This window comes from Sus scrofa, chromosome 5, assembly GCF_000003025.6.
Source record: "Sus scrofa isolate TJ Tabasco breed Duroc chromosome 5, Sscrofa11.1, whole genome shotgun sequence".
Lineage (NCBI taxonomy): Eukaryota > Metazoa > Chordata > Mammalia > Artiodactyla > Suidae > Sus > Sus scrofa.
The window spans coordinates 83,401,728-83,420,145 of record NC_010447.5 but is presented as its reverse complement, the minus strand read 5'-3'; the positions used below and the strand labels follow the sequence as shown (position 1 = coordinate 83,420,145).

The 18,418-nt window shown below is 40.9% G+C and overlaps 1 protein-coding gene across 8 annotated transcripts in view; it reads left to right on the top strand.

The window, feature by feature from the left end:
* Positions 1-18,418, top strand: part of ANO4 (anoctamin 4) — a 437,454-nt gene that overhangs the window by 69,378 nt on the left and 349,658 nt on the right. Inside the window, exons 1-2 of one of the 8 annotated variants that reach the window (XM_021092702.1) lie at positions 8,065-8,926; positions 9,185-9,379. The exons of 3 other annotated variants lie outside the window; for them this stretch is intronic. The gene's annotated coding sequence lies outside the window, so the exon portion shown is untranslated. 4 more of the 8 variants (XM_013998028.2, XM_013998029.2, XM_021092703.1 and 1 more) reach the window with 4 other exon arrangements.

The following is an 18,418-nucleotide window of genomic DNA, read 5'->3' as shown; positions in this document are numbered from 1 at the left end:
GAGTTAAAGCAAGGATGATGCTGAGAATTCTAAGTCTTCTGTAAGGTGGCCAGGATAATATTCCATGTAAGAGTTTAATAAATGTTATTTTCTTTGGGCCATGGAGTAAATAGTGATGCTCCAAGTAGAAAAAAAGGAAAGGTTTTGGGAAGAGGAAGGTTTTGGGGAAAAAGATGTATTTGGCATTGGGTCTAGGACGTTTGTTCTTTTGGAAAAAAAAAAAAAATAAGAACTACCTGTTGCCTGCTGATGACAAATTCATATGCTTATTTGGTAGATTGGCATACTATTGCTAAATGAAAATATGCTAATTGAAAACTGTGTCCTTCCAGATGACCACTGGAAAGTACCCTTCATACATTATGCATAATTGCCATGATTATTTATTTATTAGGCCTCCTCTTGGCCTGGGCTAATCAGAAACAGGAATGATGTGGTCAGGCCCAGGAAGATATCAGTATTTCGCCTTTTAAGACAGCTCCCCAGGAGCAAAGAGATTCCTGGACTCCTGACATTCTAAAACTGTTCTAGTTGATGCTCCAGAACTCAAGGGCCTTGTCAATTTCTTCCTGGGATCGGCTTGGACCAGAGCAATTTTAACATAAAATCAGGGACGGAGAATGTGAAATGAGGATCCAGTAAACCTCCTGATTTATTGGATAAACATAATTTACCATTTTTTTCCCTTAGTGCTTAGGTTCTAGTTATATGGGTAAGGATCAGCATGCCAATCTTGATAATTCCTATTTTTTTTATGAGTGTCTTCATTTATTTATTTAAATTTTATTGAAGAATAGTCGACTTCCAATGTTACATTGAATTGAGATGTACAGCAAAGAGATTCAGTTTTATATATATATATATATATCCATTCTTTTTAAAATATAGGTTATTACAGACTATTTAGTAGATTTTCCTGTGCTGTACAGTAGGTCCTTGTTGGTTATCTTTTTTTTTTTTTTCTTAATGGCTGTACCTGTGACATATGGAAGTTCCCAGGCTAGGAGTCAAATCAGAACTATAGCTGCTGGCCTACACCTCACCTCACAGCAATGCCAGATCCTTAACGCACTAAGCAGGTCCAGGGATCAAACATGAATCTTCATGGATAGTCCAGTTTGTTTCTGCTTGAGCCTCAATGGGAACTCCCTAGTTATCTACTTTATACATAGTAGTGTGTATATGTTAGTCTCATCCTCCTAATTCATCCTCCCATTCCCCCCCTCCCACTATGGTTTCCCCTTTGGAGACCCTAAGTTTGACTTTGTATTCTCAAATTCCTATTTCTAATGGAGGCAGGCATTACATATCACTAGTGAGTGCCTCTTGCCCCTGGATGGCATCTTAATATCTGTTAATGAGTGTCATACATTATCAAATACCTATATAAACTTGAACATTACATTACTGCCCTGAATACTATATCCCATGACCTCCAGGAATTCATTCCCCTTCAAGGGTCGAGGGTAATTAGAACTTCGTATAGATGAAGAGAAGCATGATAACTGTTGTACAAACATGGGTCAGGCTGTAACTCTTCAAGAAATGGATATTGAGTGCATATTATGTTCTGGACACTGTTGGGCTCTGGGAACACAAGGAGAAGCACAAAAACAGTTCTTGCTGGAGAGGAGAGTACATCAGATGGCAGAGGACAAATTGGTGATCACATACATAAGGTCGTTACAGATAGATACATGTAAGAAGATTGAGGAGAGTAATATACTGAAAATGATTGGCAGAGTCAAGGAAGCCTTTCTGAGGAGCCATGCCAGGGTCTAAGGAAAAGGATGGGGCAGAGGAAACATGTACACAGTCCCTGGGGTGGGAATGAGCTCTGCAAGTTCAAGAAGCAGAAAGAGGGCAATGGTTGAGGTGTATGTAGTTATCTTAGCGTGAGGGAGAAATGGCCACCTTTTCACAACGAATCATGGAAGGCTTATTAGAGACTTAGAAATGAAAGAGATATAAATGTACTACTTATAGATACATACACGGTCCCATTCCCTGTCTCCTTCAACAAGATAGCGAAGTAGGTGTTGTTACTCCCCATTTCCTAGATGAGAGAACTGACTGTGAGAGGCCAGATTACAGAGCTAGGGCCCAAGTCAGGGCTGTCTGATTCTTCTGCTGCACCCCAACTGCAGCCCAGCAGAATTGGAACAGGGCTCTTAGAATGATTAAGTGCTGAGTCATTGGCCTCCCAGGCTGTCTTTCCAGTGATACCTTGTCTTAAATGATGTGATAGCTTTGGGATATTAACAGTAATTCTCAAGCGATGATCACTGCAGTGGCAATAACTATACCTACTACCACATGCTTTATAGTTTGCAAGCACTTTACCATGCAGCTCCTCACTGAGGCTCAGAAGAGCTCTCAAAGGTAAGCTGGGCACATTTTCTCCTTCTTTAGGCTAAGAGATTACCTGAGATGATGTGGGACAGGGCTGGGACTTTTGATTCTTAAACCACAAAAACTTTTGATTGGAGGAGGAGATAAATATAGCTCATAAGCTTATAGTCCTTCAGACTTCCAGAAAACAAATAGGTACTTTTTCAAAGTGCTTTTGACTGAAGAAGAGACATAAAAGATGGACTCACCCCCACTGACAGAAGAATGGGTAGAGAAGGTGTGGTGCATACATACAATGGAATATTACTGAGCCATTAAAAGGAATGAAACAATGCCATTTGTATCAACATGGATGGATGTAGAGATTATCACAGTAAAGTCAGACAGAAAGACAGCTGTCATACAATATCACTTATATGTGGAATCTTAAGAAATGATACAAGTAAACTTATTCATAAAACAGAAACACACTCAGACATTGAAAACAAACTTACGGTTACCATAATGGAAAAGTGGAGGGGAGGGATGGACTAGGAGTTTAGGATTGGCATAAGCATAATATTGTATGTGGAATGGACCTGCTATATAGCACAGGGAGCGTCTACTCAATATTCTGTGATTACTTATATGGGAAGTGAATCTGAAAAAGAATGGTATTTGTATAACTGGATCACTTTGTTGTACAGCAGAAATTAACAAAACATGGTAAATCAACTATACTTCAATAAAACTTTAAAAAATGAGGAATTCCCACTGTGGTGCAACAGGATTGGTGGTGTCTCTGGAGCATTGGGAGGCAGATTTGATCCTTGGCCTGGCACAGTGAGATGAGGATCTGGTGTTGCTGAAGCTGCAGCTCAGATCTGATCCCTGTCCTGGGAACTCCATGTGCCATAAGGTGACCAAAAAAGAAAAGAAAAAAAAATTACATAAAAAGGACGGACTCTCTCTCCTGTGTTTGAGTTTCTATTGTGTGCCAGATCCTGAAACTGCCAAAGGATCCCAGTGAAATGGGTCGAAAGGTACCACTTAGCACAGAGTTACTTTGTTAGTTGCCTGATGATATAAGACTAGAAAAACTGCTGTGCAAATACAGAGGAAGAAATAATTAAATCACTGAGGAACTTGGGGATGACCTCACCTAGATGATGATAGTGAACTAGGCCTTGACTGATGAACATTCGCGTTTCTCCAGCAAAGGAAGCAAGGAAAGTTATTCTAGGAAAAAAAGACCAGAACACCATGATAAGGGTGTCCTGTCTCCGAGGAATAGTAAGTAAGCATGTGTTTCTGGAGAATGAAACACATAGGAAATAATAGTGGGAAATGATGCGGGTAGATTGAGGTCAGATTGCAGACGGCCTTGAATGCCAGGCTCAGGAGGTGCTGTATTTGGCCTGACCATCCCAGGTTTACCAGCAAGGGAATGAGGTGACCATATTTTCTGTTTTATAAAATAAATGTTCTTGGCCAAGGGAGGTGGGATTGGAATGGAGGAAAGGTTAGAAACTATTGCAGTAGTTATGGAGAAAGAACTCCGAATTGGCTATAACCCTAACTGTAACCCCAAGTGTGTGTTGAGAAGAAATGTGAGTAACTGGGGCTGAAGAATTGATTGGATGGGAAGGCACATTGATTGGATTTTGGACACACACAGTGTTACATTTGTACACACATACACGCACGGTTTATTTTGGCCTCCCTAGGCTCATCCCAGTTCTCCCTGACTCTTCAAGGCAGTCATTAATTTAGTTTTTTTTACCCTCACAAAAAGGAGACAAAGTTATAGGTCTATGATCTTACAGATTCTTTCCTTTATGTGATTTGATCTTCCATCCCATAGGGATCTTCTGGCTGAGAAATGCTGAGTGCAAATAAGTTTTTGAAGCATTGGATGCTATGACTATGTTTATATCCTGCAAATTATTTACATTTTATGGATTTGGAGATGTTGCATATTTGAAAGCCCACCTACTAGGCATTTTGGAGAAATTACTCTGAGCCAATGACCTCTAGTAGGAAGCATGAGCAGAGAAGCCCATGCTTTCTCCATTTCAGGCTTCCTGCTGAATGCTCAAGGAGAATTTCCATATTAGATAAAGGACTATAATGTTTATGTCAGATCGTATGGCTTTCCAAAACACTCTTTTCTTCTGATCTTTTATTAACTGAGGACCACTCATCCTAGCTTGAAAATGTAATGTAGGGTCAGGGTTAGAAAAAAAGTTCAACAAGTACAAATTACTTGCTCTTTAAATTACAAGCATCAGAAATTATTTCTGTTGCAAAGAAGGGTTACATTTAATCTCTGAGATAAAATGAGTTTTCTGCTTTAGCTTGGATTGTTTCATTCCTGTTTCACTCAAGTTCATACAGCACTGTGGGAAGGGTCCCAAAATAAGCTCATATATTTAGTCAGAAACGTCTGTGGGGGAGACTTCCACGTTCAGGTCAATATTTCCATGCAAGAGAAGCAACATTTTGAAGCTGTTCTGGTGGTTCATATACTGGCATTGCCCCAGCGGGGAATGCTGTCAACTCTCTGCACCCTAGTTACTTCAGTGAAGATAATATTCGTGTCCTACCAGTGTTGGAAAGACTAAACGAGGTGTGAAGCCACTGAATAAAGTCTGCTACAAATGAGGATTCAGTACACCTTAGCTCCTTATGCTCCACTTGATAGATGTTAGGTGAAAGAGACAGACTAAGTTTTCGAAACCATTGATTGACATAATGTCGTTTAAAATGTCTTCTGTTCCATTGCTCTGTGTATCTGTTGGTGCCAGTGCTATTCTGTTTTGATGACTAGTTTTGTAGTATAGTCTAAAGGCAGGGAGCTTGATACCTCCAGCTGTGTTCTTCTTTATCAAGGTGGCTTTGGCTATTGAAGGTCTTTTTCGTTTCCATACAAATTTTAGAAAACGTTCTAATTCTGTGAAAAACGTCATTGGTATTTTGATAGGAATTGCTTTGAAACTGTAGATGGTCCTGATATTTTGTTTTTGTTTGTTTGGTTTTTCCTTTTTACGGCTGCACCTATGGCATATGGGAGTTCCCAGGCTAGCGGTCAATTCAGAGCTGCAGCTGTTGGCCTGTGCCACAGCCACAGCAACACGGGATCTGAGCCACATCTGTCACCTGCACTGCATGCAGCAACACCAGATCCTTAACCCACGGAACGAGGCCAGGGATCAAACCTGCATCCTTGTGGATACTAGTCAGGTTCGTAACCTGCTGAGCCACCGTGGGAACTTCCTAGTCTAGACATTTTTGCTTAGTGAAATAAGCCAGACAAAAACAAGTGCTGTGTGTTATCACTTCTATGTAGAACCTAAAAAAATAAAATGAATGAATAAATATAACAAAACAGAAGCAGACTCACATATAGAGAACAAACCAGTAGTTACCAGTGAGGAGAGGGGATGGGGAGAAGATCAAGACAGGGGTAGGAGACTAAGAGATACAAACCCCTGTGTGTAAAATAAGCTTCAAGGGTATATTGTACAGCACAGGGAATATAGCCAATAACATTTTATAACTTTAAATGGGGTATGACCTGCAAAAGTTGTGAATCACTGTTATACAACTGAAACTAATACTGTAAATCAACTATACCTCAATAATAATAATAAAAAAAACTCCATGATTCTCATACCTCCTGATAAGTGTCTGATGGCAAAAATGGAATTACATGGCTGTTTACTTTCTTGCTGATCTAGAAAAGAGGTATGGTTTTACTCTTTCTCTTCAAGCTGCTTATGGAAAGTAGAATCCAGTTTCAATGCTGAAAGACTGAGCTTTGAGAATCCTTGGCTTTCAGACTTTATACAGCTCTATCAGCAAGCTACTTGGAAGCAAATTTCCTGAAACAGCTCTTTTCTTCTTTCTAAAATAAGTGTCAGGTAAAGGTACACAATTCCAATTACCTTGTAGTCTTAAAAAAAGGCATTAAATAATATTGTTGTAGAATTTTAGCCGGATTTGACCATTGAAAATGGCTGTCTAACAAATATTTGAGGATCTATCATGCATATAAGTACTGGTGTTACTCCAGAGAGCAAGATACAGTCCCCATAATTGTCCAAAGTTTAATTGACTCAGGTAAATATTTTGTGATTTTAAGAAATTGTTGCTACCTGAAATGGGAGGTATTTCTATCTTTTGAAAAGGAAAAAAAATGAAGTGGCCAAACTTTAAAAATTAATTGCTTTTGAGTGAGTGACTGAAATACTTGCTTTCATTGACCTGTTATACAGATGTGCAATTATTTAATCAACTAAGTGAATTTGTAATTCTGTTGTTTTATCATTTTCATGCTTCACTGTCACCCTGTATATTCAAGGTATTGAACCTGTTCCATAAACAGTATTAATCTCAATTACTCTGGGAGCTTTAAATAATATTCTCTTATTAAATATATTCTTTGTTATGCGGCCCATGTTTTTGCAGCATCAGAAACTGTTGATGCTGATAAAAGTGAAGATTCAGTTAAACAACCTTAATTTAATTAATTTTTTAAAATGTGCATTTGTATTTCTCAAATGGTTTTCGTTTGAAAATCACCTCATCAGGCTAATTTAGAACTTTGAGTCCAAAATCCAGCTTCATTGTTTGGTTTTATCTGAGGGACATTAAAATAGTAGAACATTTTCTGTCTTGGCAAGAATCACAGTGTTGAAATTTTGAAATGGAGATTTAATTTTGTCCATGAGGCAAACTTCTTGAAGGCAGGGCCTGTCGCTTTTATTTCTGTACTCTCAACACATGGTTGGTTGTGGTTAAATGTTTGCTGATTGGTGATGAACTGAAGTGAATAACACAGCAGAATTTGAGACTCAATCTCCCAGGTCTTCCTTACTTACTATACATAACGATGACCCTGACAAAAGCCATCCTTTCTTCCTTTTAAAAATTTCATTTTGTTATGTTCCTCTTCAACGTGGACCATTTTTACAGCCTCCTGCTGTTACTCATTTGGGTCCTGAGTTACCTGCTTCCTTGGAACTCAGCCCTTGCTTTCACTTCCTAGTATGCAGGCTTCCCAAGTCAGCTTGCCTCTGGCTAGAGATTACACCAAAATGTCCAAATGATCCTTCAAGTTCTAAAAAGCAGAAACTAAAATGAAAAACTCTGTCATGTAAGCCACCTGAAAAACCAACAAACCCAGGGACATTTGTGTCTTCCTATTAACTCTTGGCTAGAACCAGGGGTTAATCTTTGCCTTGGGTCATCTTATTTAGATGTTGCAGAAATCGCCCCAAGGTAAAAAGTTCTCAAGTCTTATTGTAGGGTCCAGTTCTACTGGTATTTATCTCTGGAACCTATTCCCCTATTTAATTCCATCATCAAAGCCAAGACCAACTTAATACCGATGTACTGAGTTTATAGGTTCAATATTAAAATAGAATGGGGAGAAAGGGGAAGTATAATGCTCTCTACTTTTCCTGTAGTCATTGTAAAAGGATTCGCTCCTTTGCCTCTTCCATTGGTCTAGCTCAGAAGTTCTCAAACTTCAGCGTGCTTGTGAATTATTACTCCAGGGTTTTTACCCAAATCCACACATTCTGTCTTATGGGTGATGTAAGAAACATCAGAAAGAAGTGTTAACTATCTTTATAAACTCAATCTCTAAAAGTACATCTATGCATATATTATGTAAGAAAATATGAAACTAGAGGTAGTGTTCAGAGAGACATTTAACCCTTTCGAGTCTAAATGTCTCCCTTGTGATACAGGGATCCTACTTCCCGGTATATCATCCTGTGCCTTGGGCATAAAGAAGCTCAAGTCCAAAGTCTTTATTGTACTCATGGTGACCTCTCTGCACGTCACCAGGGCTGTCTGGTCTGTGAGATGCCATTAGACATCATTTAGGGGGGTTTTCAAATCTGGCTTCTTGCAGAGATGCTGTGGGATTGTGTAGGAAACTTCCTGAGTGGCTGGTATAACTCTGAGGCTTTGAGTCTTATTTTTAATAACATGCAAAGGTTGTCAGCACCTGGGCAGAGGCAGGTAAGATGCCAATCCTGCCAAACTCTTTCAGGGAGGCAGGGGGCTGTCCCGCCTCTCTGAGAGCCAGCTGTCATCTGCTGCTCTCTTGTCACACTGACAGGGCTCCTTGGCTGGGCTGATTGGTCGCTGGCAATAACTGATATGGAATACTGATATTCTCGCCGGCAGTTCCTCACACTCCCAAGAGGTTGCTTTCCACCTCTCTTCTCACCTTCCAGACCCCAGCCAGGCGCCCAGCCTCCCCTCACCACGCAGCCCCTGCCCCTGCCCCCAGGGGGAGGAGAGCCCTGGGCGTGATGCTCTGAAATCCACCGGGCTGCTAGCGATCAAGCTCGCTCTCTGGGAGAGTCCTGTTCCCGACTTCTCAGGCTTTTCACAGCACAAACAACTGCATGCGGGCCCGAGGGGAGGTTGCGAAGGACTTGTGTGTGTTGGTTTTATCGTCTTTCATCACTTTGTTGGCTTCATCATCCCGTGCCCGGAGCTCCGAGGTGGATTTCTTTCCGCCTAAGACACCGAGGAAGGCTCCCTGCTCCTTCTGTTGACTCTTTCTATTTTTATGGTAAGTGCTTGCATTCCGTGAGCAGCTCTGCTGCAGTGAAGTGAACGCTAGCTCGCTCTCTTCCCGGCTGAGCTTAGTGACCTTCTCTCTGCGTTTCTCCTGCGTTTCCTGGATCCACGTCCGGGGGTGATCCACCTAACGAAATCGCCGTGGATCATTTGTTTCACCCGTTTGTCTTTTTATTTTTATGTTATTTTCCGTAAACCTGGGCTCTTCGGCTGTGATGGAAACCTAAGCGCTCTCTCTTTGTCCTTGAAGCGGCAGCCAGGGAAATGAGTGCGAGGCGGTAAACTGCAGCAATGTGCGGGGAATCCGTGGAGGGTGACTGACAAATTTGGGCAAGATGAATGCTCGGCGTGCTGAGGTGCACTCTCTGAGAATCCGGAGGGGCCGGGCCGATCGGCCCACCTAGCGAACTCTTCCATCATCTTCCGCGGAGAAGCACGAGCACGCGTGAGTTATGTCGGAGGAGGCTGTGGGCAGCAGCACCTTCAGCATCCGCCTGTGGGTCCAGAACGGCCCTCTGTCTTTCTCATGGGCTTTGCAACTTAGGCAGTTACACTGGTGGCAGCGAGGGGAACCCTGCGCTGGCGGCCGGATGAGACTGCATGACCTCATTGCTTCTTTCTCCTGGGAACCTCAGGGTGCCTGTTCTGCAAACCCTGTCTTCCATCCTCTTCCGAGGGTGGCGGGGCAGTGATGAGAGGAACATATCTGAGTTGACAACATAGTTTCTGTCCTCCTCCGGGGAGATCAGATGCTTTGAGGCTGTTGGAATGGTGAGACTTCTTAGGAGAAAATAAGCAGGTTTCACAGGAAAACATGCATGTTGCAGTGACATCAGGCAGACTGTTTCAGGGCATTTACTCTCAGACTAGTGTTCTAATTTTTCACCTGGTCTCCCGAGACTTACTGCAGACAGCACCGCAACTTCAAGTCCATTACTGGCTGCCTCTTGAAGCCCAAAGGAAACTAAAAACATTCGGGTATAGGTCTCACCTGAGGAAACCTGTGGTTAAAGGGGAATCTCTTTTCACAGGGAGGTGTTTTTTCTTTTCCTTTCTTTCTTTTCTTTTCTTTCTTTCTTCTTCTTCTTCTTTTTTTTTTTTTGGTAGCAGGTGTGTTGGGTTATTTTGGTCTACACAGCATTGCAAAGAATGGGATTCACAGTCCTAATTCTGCTTAGTATTTTCTGCTCTTGGACTGGAGGTGGGTTATCTTATTTGATTGTGTCTGGTTTTCCAATTGTGGTCTGTTTAACTCTAGGAGCATACCCCTCATACATTGTTCAGCCTCATATTTGTAAGATAACTACACTAAAACTTTGGGGTAATAAATGAGGAAAAAATATGGGGTGGAATTTCTGGTCTTTCTCCCTGTTGACTGGGAGTTTGGAATAGGAAGTTCTTTAACTGTCTTGCTCATTCTCACCACTTTTGTTTCCACTGTCTGTCTGGATTTTTCTTAAAATAGTGGTGATGACATCAAAGCATACGCTTTTATCCTGTTCCCCGGGTCTAAAGTAGCAACATTTGGTTGGTTGTTTTTGGTGGAGGGTTCTTTAAATACCTGAACACATACCTTAAAGAACAGAAATTTTATGATAAAACAGATGTTGATATGATATGATAGCCCATTTCAGAGTGACACCAACAAATAGGTTAAGAGCAGTAACAACAACAAAAAATTGGGATCCTTGGATACTATAACCTGTGAATCAGTAGTGTTTGAAGTACTCTCATCACTGTATGGATTTGCTATTCTAATGTCCATACTTCGCTACACTCAGTTATGGCTGGGAGCAATATTATCATTTGGCTGACTCCTCTGCTTCCATTGATTCTACTGTTTAAGTGTTTACTTTCATCTCTGCTGCTGTCTTCTTACTTAATTTTTTTCCTCCTATTGCAAGGATTTTTATCAGGTGCTTGGTAACTCAACTTGAGCTATTCATCAAGGTGGAAGGAGTTAAAATCAGCTTGGGTGTCATGCATTTCACATTGCAGACCATTTCAGATGCATTTAGAAAATAGTTTAATTAGAAGCAGCTTTAGCTTTGACAGAGAATTCAATAAACTTCCTTTGTTTTGCTGAACGGAATATTCACTTATGCAGTTAGAATTATATATATGCAAGCATATTTATGAATATATTGTTTACTGTGGCTGTTAAATGTACATATTTTCAATAGTTAGAGCATGCTCATTTACAGAGTAGGAGAAAAATTCCTGAGATACTGCTTTGCATCCTCGAGCTTACTTTTTTTGGGGTAAGGATTTCTCCATTTCCCTTACACACCCCCTTCTCCAGATAATGCCTTTGGGAATTTCTTTGAATTGGGAGAGTGTATTCTTTAGCATTTTCTTGTCTCACAGCATAGTGTCAGGTTAATTCCTTTGCAGCGTCTCTGAAGGCAGCATGTACAACTACTGCAGGAAATACTGTAAAAGCTGTGCTGAGTGGGGCCAGTAACTCAGGCTTTTGGTGTGATGAAGTCACTGCAATGTTTGTGTGTGTGTGTTTCGATGCTGTGCCTTGCGACCAATTTTACTTGCAACCCTAGCGAATTGTACTTGTTTGAAATGGGTCTAGAAACACCTAGGTGGGTGTAGATGCCGTTACCCATTTTTCACATTTCTTAATTACAGCTATTATTAAAACAGTGCTTTTACTGTTTCTTTTGGTGGTGTTCTAATTTGAAACCTGCAGCCTATACTGTGAATCAGTCTTCTCCACTTTTTATCTTCTTCCTTTCTGCTTTCTCTTTCTCATTTCTGCTTTGTTTATGTTTCTGTACACGAACATGCAGGCATGTTCACGTATAAACTCAATGACCATCGTTTGACGATTAATGAAGAGTTGGTTAACAGCTTCTCTGTTAGCAACTAAACTCCAGGGCCCAACTTGTAATCATGTTACTGAGAGAAGAAATTGTTTCTGTTAATATAAGTATAACCTCATGTGTCTGCTGGCATTCTTGTCATTGAAACTATTTTCCATAGTTGATTACCAAGGCCAGAAATAGAATCAGCTTTGCATTTTAATTAATGACATTCTAGATTTGTCTAGGTTGGACTGCCCTCAAATCTTGACGTGTTCACTATTTAAAAGGTCTTCCTGTGAAGAGGGGGAATTTATGGATGATATAAAGTAAAATCACTTGATGATGTGATCTAGCCTTTCTTTGGAAATTGAATGAACCCTATCATTAAGGATGTTGGCTGAATTTCTCTGTGGCTTTTTCTGATAAAATTAATGTGATATATTCCCTTTACCATCTCTCCATGAGCCTTTTTTACAGAGTAAAAAGAATGTACAACTCCTACATAAAGCTTCTCAGAGGGAGAACCATTCTTTAACAGAGATTCAAAACCACTTCCAACACCAGCTATGGTGATCTACTTTGAAAGGAACTTGCTATTCAATTGGTAGCTCAGACAGATTGTATAAAATAAGCGAAATGCTTCATGAGCTGTGTTGAAGACTGCATTTTTGATCTGCACCTCCCTACTGAATTCACTTTGGACTATAGTCACTAGATCAGCTTCACAGAAAAAAATAATCATGTCCTTAGTAGCATAATAATCTAGCCAGACTGTCATAAATGTTTATGTTGCAAGTTATATCTCTTGGGTGGTAGAGGGAGTTGAAAGAATTTTGGAGGAGAACCAAATCACAGCCCCAAAATAATGTAAGATGAAAGGGGAAAATTCCTTCCTATACTTACCATTTAATTCTTTAGTCAGGCTGTTGGCTCTTAAGTCTGAAGAGCCAAGAAATTGTGAAAAACACGTAACGACAGGTTTTGTGAGCCTGTTCTCTAATAGAAATCTTTGACCCTTAATTAGGCATCTGCTGAGTGACCTTTTGGCTTGCAGCCATTCTTATAGGAAGCAGACATATTGTAATACAGCAGGAATTCACTTGCTTACATGTTTCCTGTTGGTCTCCCACTGGGGGCCTCCTGGGAGTGTCAGAGAGGGAATGAGTGTCTGGAGATCCTCCAAGACCATGGCCAGTCACAGCAGGATGTCTTCAGGACCCCAGGTTCCTGTCTAGCCCCAGCCAGTCACTGGCTCTGAGTCCCAAGCTCATATCTGCTACGTGGGTCTTAGGGGTCAGATCGTCTGAGGGCTCCCCCAACCACTAAAAATCATGAACTCTTGCTCTACATCTGTTTCTTACTGGATGGGTAATTTCTAAGGCAATTGATCCAGATTAGCTATTCCTGGAGGGGGTGGGGCTGTGCCTTCCCTTGACCCTACAAACACCCAGCACTATGACAGCGATGTGAGCATCAGAGTTACTCAGAAACAAGTGATGATGGTGATCTTTCTTGAACGGGGCCTGTGTATATAGGGCGACTGTCTGCTGCCCCTGGGACATCTTGAAATATCTCTTCTTGTCATCACAAGGGACCTTGAGAAGCATCTTACCTACCCTCTAATTTCATAGCTAAGAAAGCTAAGGTCCAGGGAAGTTAGGTCACCCCCAGGGATGAGATCTGGTTAGCACATGGGCAAGATGATTGAGTGCAATGTACACGGATTTCCTCAAACCCCTGCTCCACTCCCAGTGTGGGGCCTCTTCCACAATACGCAGCTGACACTCACTGTGTCATTCTTTGCTCACAAAACTGCTTTGTGGCATCTAACTCACTGATGTCCATTATTTCTGGGTTTATTTCATGCAGATTACGTGGCTGTACCAGTCAGAGTGAGTCACATCAAGCAACTGTTTATGGTAATTTGTTCATGCTGGTGTGGAAATGCATTTTTTTTTTTTAATATTGAAACTGCTTTTCTTATGAACATTTTGAGAATTAAAAAAAACACTATGCTTAATCCCCCCCCCACCCCATGCTTCAGCTGTCAATTTCCCTTTTGTAGAGAGGGTGATGTTTATGGATGAATTCCTTTACCCAGTCATTCACCTAATACTCATTGAGCACCTAGTGTATCCACCCTAATGCCAAGCAGTAGGGATCCAGTGGTGAAACAGCTGGCTGCAGCCATTGCTCTGTGGGAGTTCAGTCTGGTGATGCTTCATGGAGTTTTATGGCCTCTTGATATTTCAGGGATCTGCTTACTGTTTCACATGATTTCTCAAAGAATCCAGTTGAGAAACAGTTTGCTGGGACATTTCTTGCTTGTGATTATTCCACTGAGAAGTTCTTCTCATAAAAAGTCACTTCTGCTGTCATTGCAATATCTATCTTCCAGTTTTCCCAGACAATATTGTTAGCTTGTGATTTTGTTACCTGGCTGAACAAAAGAGATTCATTGGCTAAACTTTGTGCTATTGTTGTGATTCATGAGGTGACTTTTCCACTGCTTGGCAAAATTAGCCTGATCCTTGGAATCTTAAATCCATGGTCTTGATAGCACAGTGACCATGGAACTAATTGCAGGTTAAAGACCAAATCCCTTGACTTTGTATACCAGCTGTTGCTTCCATGCTCTGCTGCTTATTCTGCAGCTCCCCTAAAATGTTCCAGAAGTACCAAAACCTTTGCATTGCTCAGAAAAAAGGAGCTCTCACCTGCTTCAGTGCCTTTGCACATGTTGTTTCTTCTGTCTGGCAAGTCTTTCTTCTCTTTAGACTAACTTGCAAGACAAGTGTAGATAGCATCTCCCATGGAAGCTTTTTGACACCTACAACCTTTATTGATCCCTGTTTCCAAAGCTGAGCTAAGTAGATCCTGTCTGTCCTCTTATATCCTTCAGTACGAAGATCTCATAAGACTTTATAAACTATTAGAATTACTTGTCTTGGTTCTTGCTCCCAAATAGACATTTTGTTCCTTGAGAGCAGGGACCATATTCCTGTCTCTATATCTCAAGGCCCATCTGAGTGCTGAATAGCAGATTTTTGAACAAACGGATTGGGAATCACCATAGAAAACCTATGACGCTGATATTGGAAACTGCTCTGTGTAGAAAACCTAATTTTTCAAAACAATGTGACTATATGAATTGTACTGAGAAGGATAAAGAGATTGGCAGCCATCCTGATGCAACCCATTAGAAATGCTATGCCAAACTCCAGAAAATTTCTCTGCCTCCAAATGAGTTTCCATGAAGTAAACAATAAGAATTTATGAAGTGTCTTCTATAAGCAAAGCATTGTGTTAGGTCCCCAGGAATGAAAGATTAAAAAAAAAAAAAAAACCCAAAAAGCAGCATAATTCCTATCCTCCAAAAAGCCACAAACTAGTGAGAATATGACTTATCTGCAAATGACTTGGTAACAAGGCAGTTAGTTACAGAGATTCTAGGAGGCTGTAGACTTGCAGATAGGGTGGAGGTAGAAAGGGCAGAGGGACTGGCCTGACTAAGAACCTAGAGATCTGATGGTGGGTCAGCAGTGGCTTTGGTGGGGAGGTTGAGGGGCTGGGGTGGGGTGGGAGTAGAGGGAGGGGACTGGAAGATGCAGGGGAAGATGAGGAGACTTTGGGTGGGAGAGATGGGAATTGTATCAGAAGATCTCAATGGCAGTCGATTATTTCTGTAAGTTGGTAAGTAATTAACAGGGTCTAGAAAAAGCCAGTAGGAAATTTGTTTGGAATCTCTCCTTGGGTTTAATTAAATCAAAAGTCTGTATTCAGCAGGGAAGGAAAGCAGTTGCTTGGCATAAGACATTCGTTTCTCACCCATCCCTTTGCCCTTGAGGGTATAGTTTGACATTCAAAGTCATCACAAGGAAGTGAAGCTGGGAAATCTAACCTAAATCAATCTGTTTAGACCTAGAGAGAGTTGAAGTTGGAGGTCACTGAAGCTCTTGTTTAATACACTGTCCCAGGTGTAAAGAACCACACCCGGGGCGGGGTGGGGGGGGGTAGGGGAGTGGTGATGGTTTTTTCCCTTTGGCAGTTAGCTTTGTGCTATTTACAGAGAGTACAATTGTCTTATAGACCAGTGAGTTGTAGGTATGCATAAACTGGTTTCATAGAGGTGAAAAAGTGGTTTAGAAAATTTTATCTGCAATAGATTTAGTTCATCCCCAAAGTATGATTTCTGCTGTGCCCCTTCCTTCCTTCCTTCCTTCCTTCCTTCCTTCCTTCCTCCTTCCTTCCTTCCTTCTTTCTTTCCTTCTTTCTTTCCTTCTTTCCTTCTTTCTTTCCTTCTTTCATTTTTTTTTAAAGAATCAAGGAACACATTTTAGTGGTAAATAGTTAAGTTATGTGCCTCTCAGAATTAGATCTGATCAGATGACTCTCTACCTTGAAAATAACCTAAAAAGATGGAGGAGGAAAATCTCTGGATAAATGAGCCAGAGTATGAAAGTAAATTTTGATTATGGAGCAAGAGATGATAAGATAGAAAAGAAGCTTCATTCACTCGCTTGCTTGAGTACTATTGAGCCTTCATTGTGCTGCTGGCTCAGTTCTAAGCTCTGGAGAAGTAGTGAACACAAGAGCCAGTGTCTTGCCTTCATGGAGCTAAGATTCTCTTAGGAGGCGGGAGGAAACAGACATTTTAGCAGATACAAAGCATGGCAGATGATCAGCACGATGGAGAAAAAAAATGAATGTTTTTGCTGTTATTCTCACATTTGGGCTTTCTTTTGATTTATCTAACTTAGGTATTATGTTTGAGTCATTTCTTCAGCTTAGTGTTTTTTACATTTACTTTCCAACTAGTCTATCATAAATAAATCATAATCTCAAGGGTTTTTACTTTTCGGAGATAAGTGCAGCTACGGAAACCATTGGAGTGCTATGACCAAAAGTTAGGGCATTTAGTTCTCGATTTGACTTAGAGGAAAAGTACTGTGGACATCAAAGCTCATGCGTATGTTTCTCCAGGGTAAAGCTGTCAGAATTTAGAAAAGCAATATGGGATAGGAATAGATCTGCCTCTCACCCGAGTCTGAAGGGAGCTATTGGGGATGTTCTTCGGGGGCGGGGGGTAAAGAGCCTGAGCTTAGGGAGCCTGGGCCCTGGCAGGGGACCGAGGTGTCACCAGTGAGCATATCTCATCAGAAGAAGGGGATGGGAATGAACCAAAGTGCACACACAGGAAATTTAGCAAGGACTTCAATTTGGGAGGGAGGATTAAGCCGGTGAGACATATGTGTGTCAATGAGCAACATTTATAAAAATAGGTTCTGCCTAATTAGAACATCTGTGTGAATCCGTTAATGAAGATGTGACTTGAAACGAAGAGCAATATTGATGCATTTCCAAAAATGCCCACTCTGTAATCTGTGTGATCGTGAATTCAGTATCGGTGTTCTGTTCTACGGCAAGCAAGCTTTCCGTCTATACTTTTTACCTTGCTTCTAAAAGAATGAGGATTTAAAGGAAAATATCTCCTGGTGGTGGAGAGCTTGGGCTTGGGAGTGAAACAGTCTGGTTCCCATCCTGGCTCTGCCAGTTACCTTTGGACCTTAGGTAGGTTATTTAGTCTCTTTGTACATCATTATCCTCAGTTATAAAAATGGGGGTAGCTAACATTCCCCATGTAATAGAGCAGCTGAGTTACATGAGATAGTATGTGGAAAGCGCTTAGCACAGTGGCTATAAGATGGTTACACCGCCTAACAGTTGTCAACTCATTATTATCATTGTCTCTTTGATGTTAGAAGTTTGGAGAAACTCTCTTGTGTATGCACATATTTACCTGCTTCACAGAACATTTCTGTAGTAATTGTGATCATGCTTTCTTCATATCTGTGGTTAATGATTCAATGTTGAAGCTTTTTGGAGGACCTCACAGATGTTATTCTCAGTCTCTGAGATGTTTATTGTAATTTAAAAATTCGTTTAGATTATAAGTCTGAATTGAAGAGATGTATGAACAGGGGAATTGAAGGACCCTGTGGCCCCAGGGGTCAATATGAGGAGGAACTGCTAGACACAGTAAGTGACTTTCTTGCAGGAAAAGGAAAAAGTGATGCAGAAGAGAAAAGCACAAATATGATTACCTTCCTTTGACTCTGTTTCTATCCTAGAGGGTTTAAGGATGGTTGCCCCACAGGTGGTGTATGGTCTAGATAAGTTACTGCTACGCTGTAGCTTGCAATTTTCTGGAGAGAATAACCAAGGACATGAGGTTGATAGAGATGCAGGCAGAGTGGTTAGAGAGGAGTGGTTATGTGCCACTTACAGGAAAGCTTATAGGAAAGATGTCTTAAAGTGGAACACTTGGGTCACAGAGAATGTGAATTTAAAATTTTGATAGCTCTTGTCAACTTGATAGTGACTTTAATCATTGCTACTCTGCTAGAAAAAAAGTAGCATCTCATAGTTTAATTTGAGCATCTTTCTAGTGCTTACTTTGTACTTCCCTCTTCTGTAAATAATCTGTTCATGACCTTTGCAAACTAGCTTTTAAAATTTGAGTTTCAGCCTTCATATTTAGGAGCTCTTTCTGTATTAAATTAATATTTCCTATATGACTTTCCCTGAGATAATTTCTGCTATTCTGCCATTTATCTTTTGATATTTTGGGCAGAAGAGCTTTATTTTTATGTAGTTAAAGTTGTCAT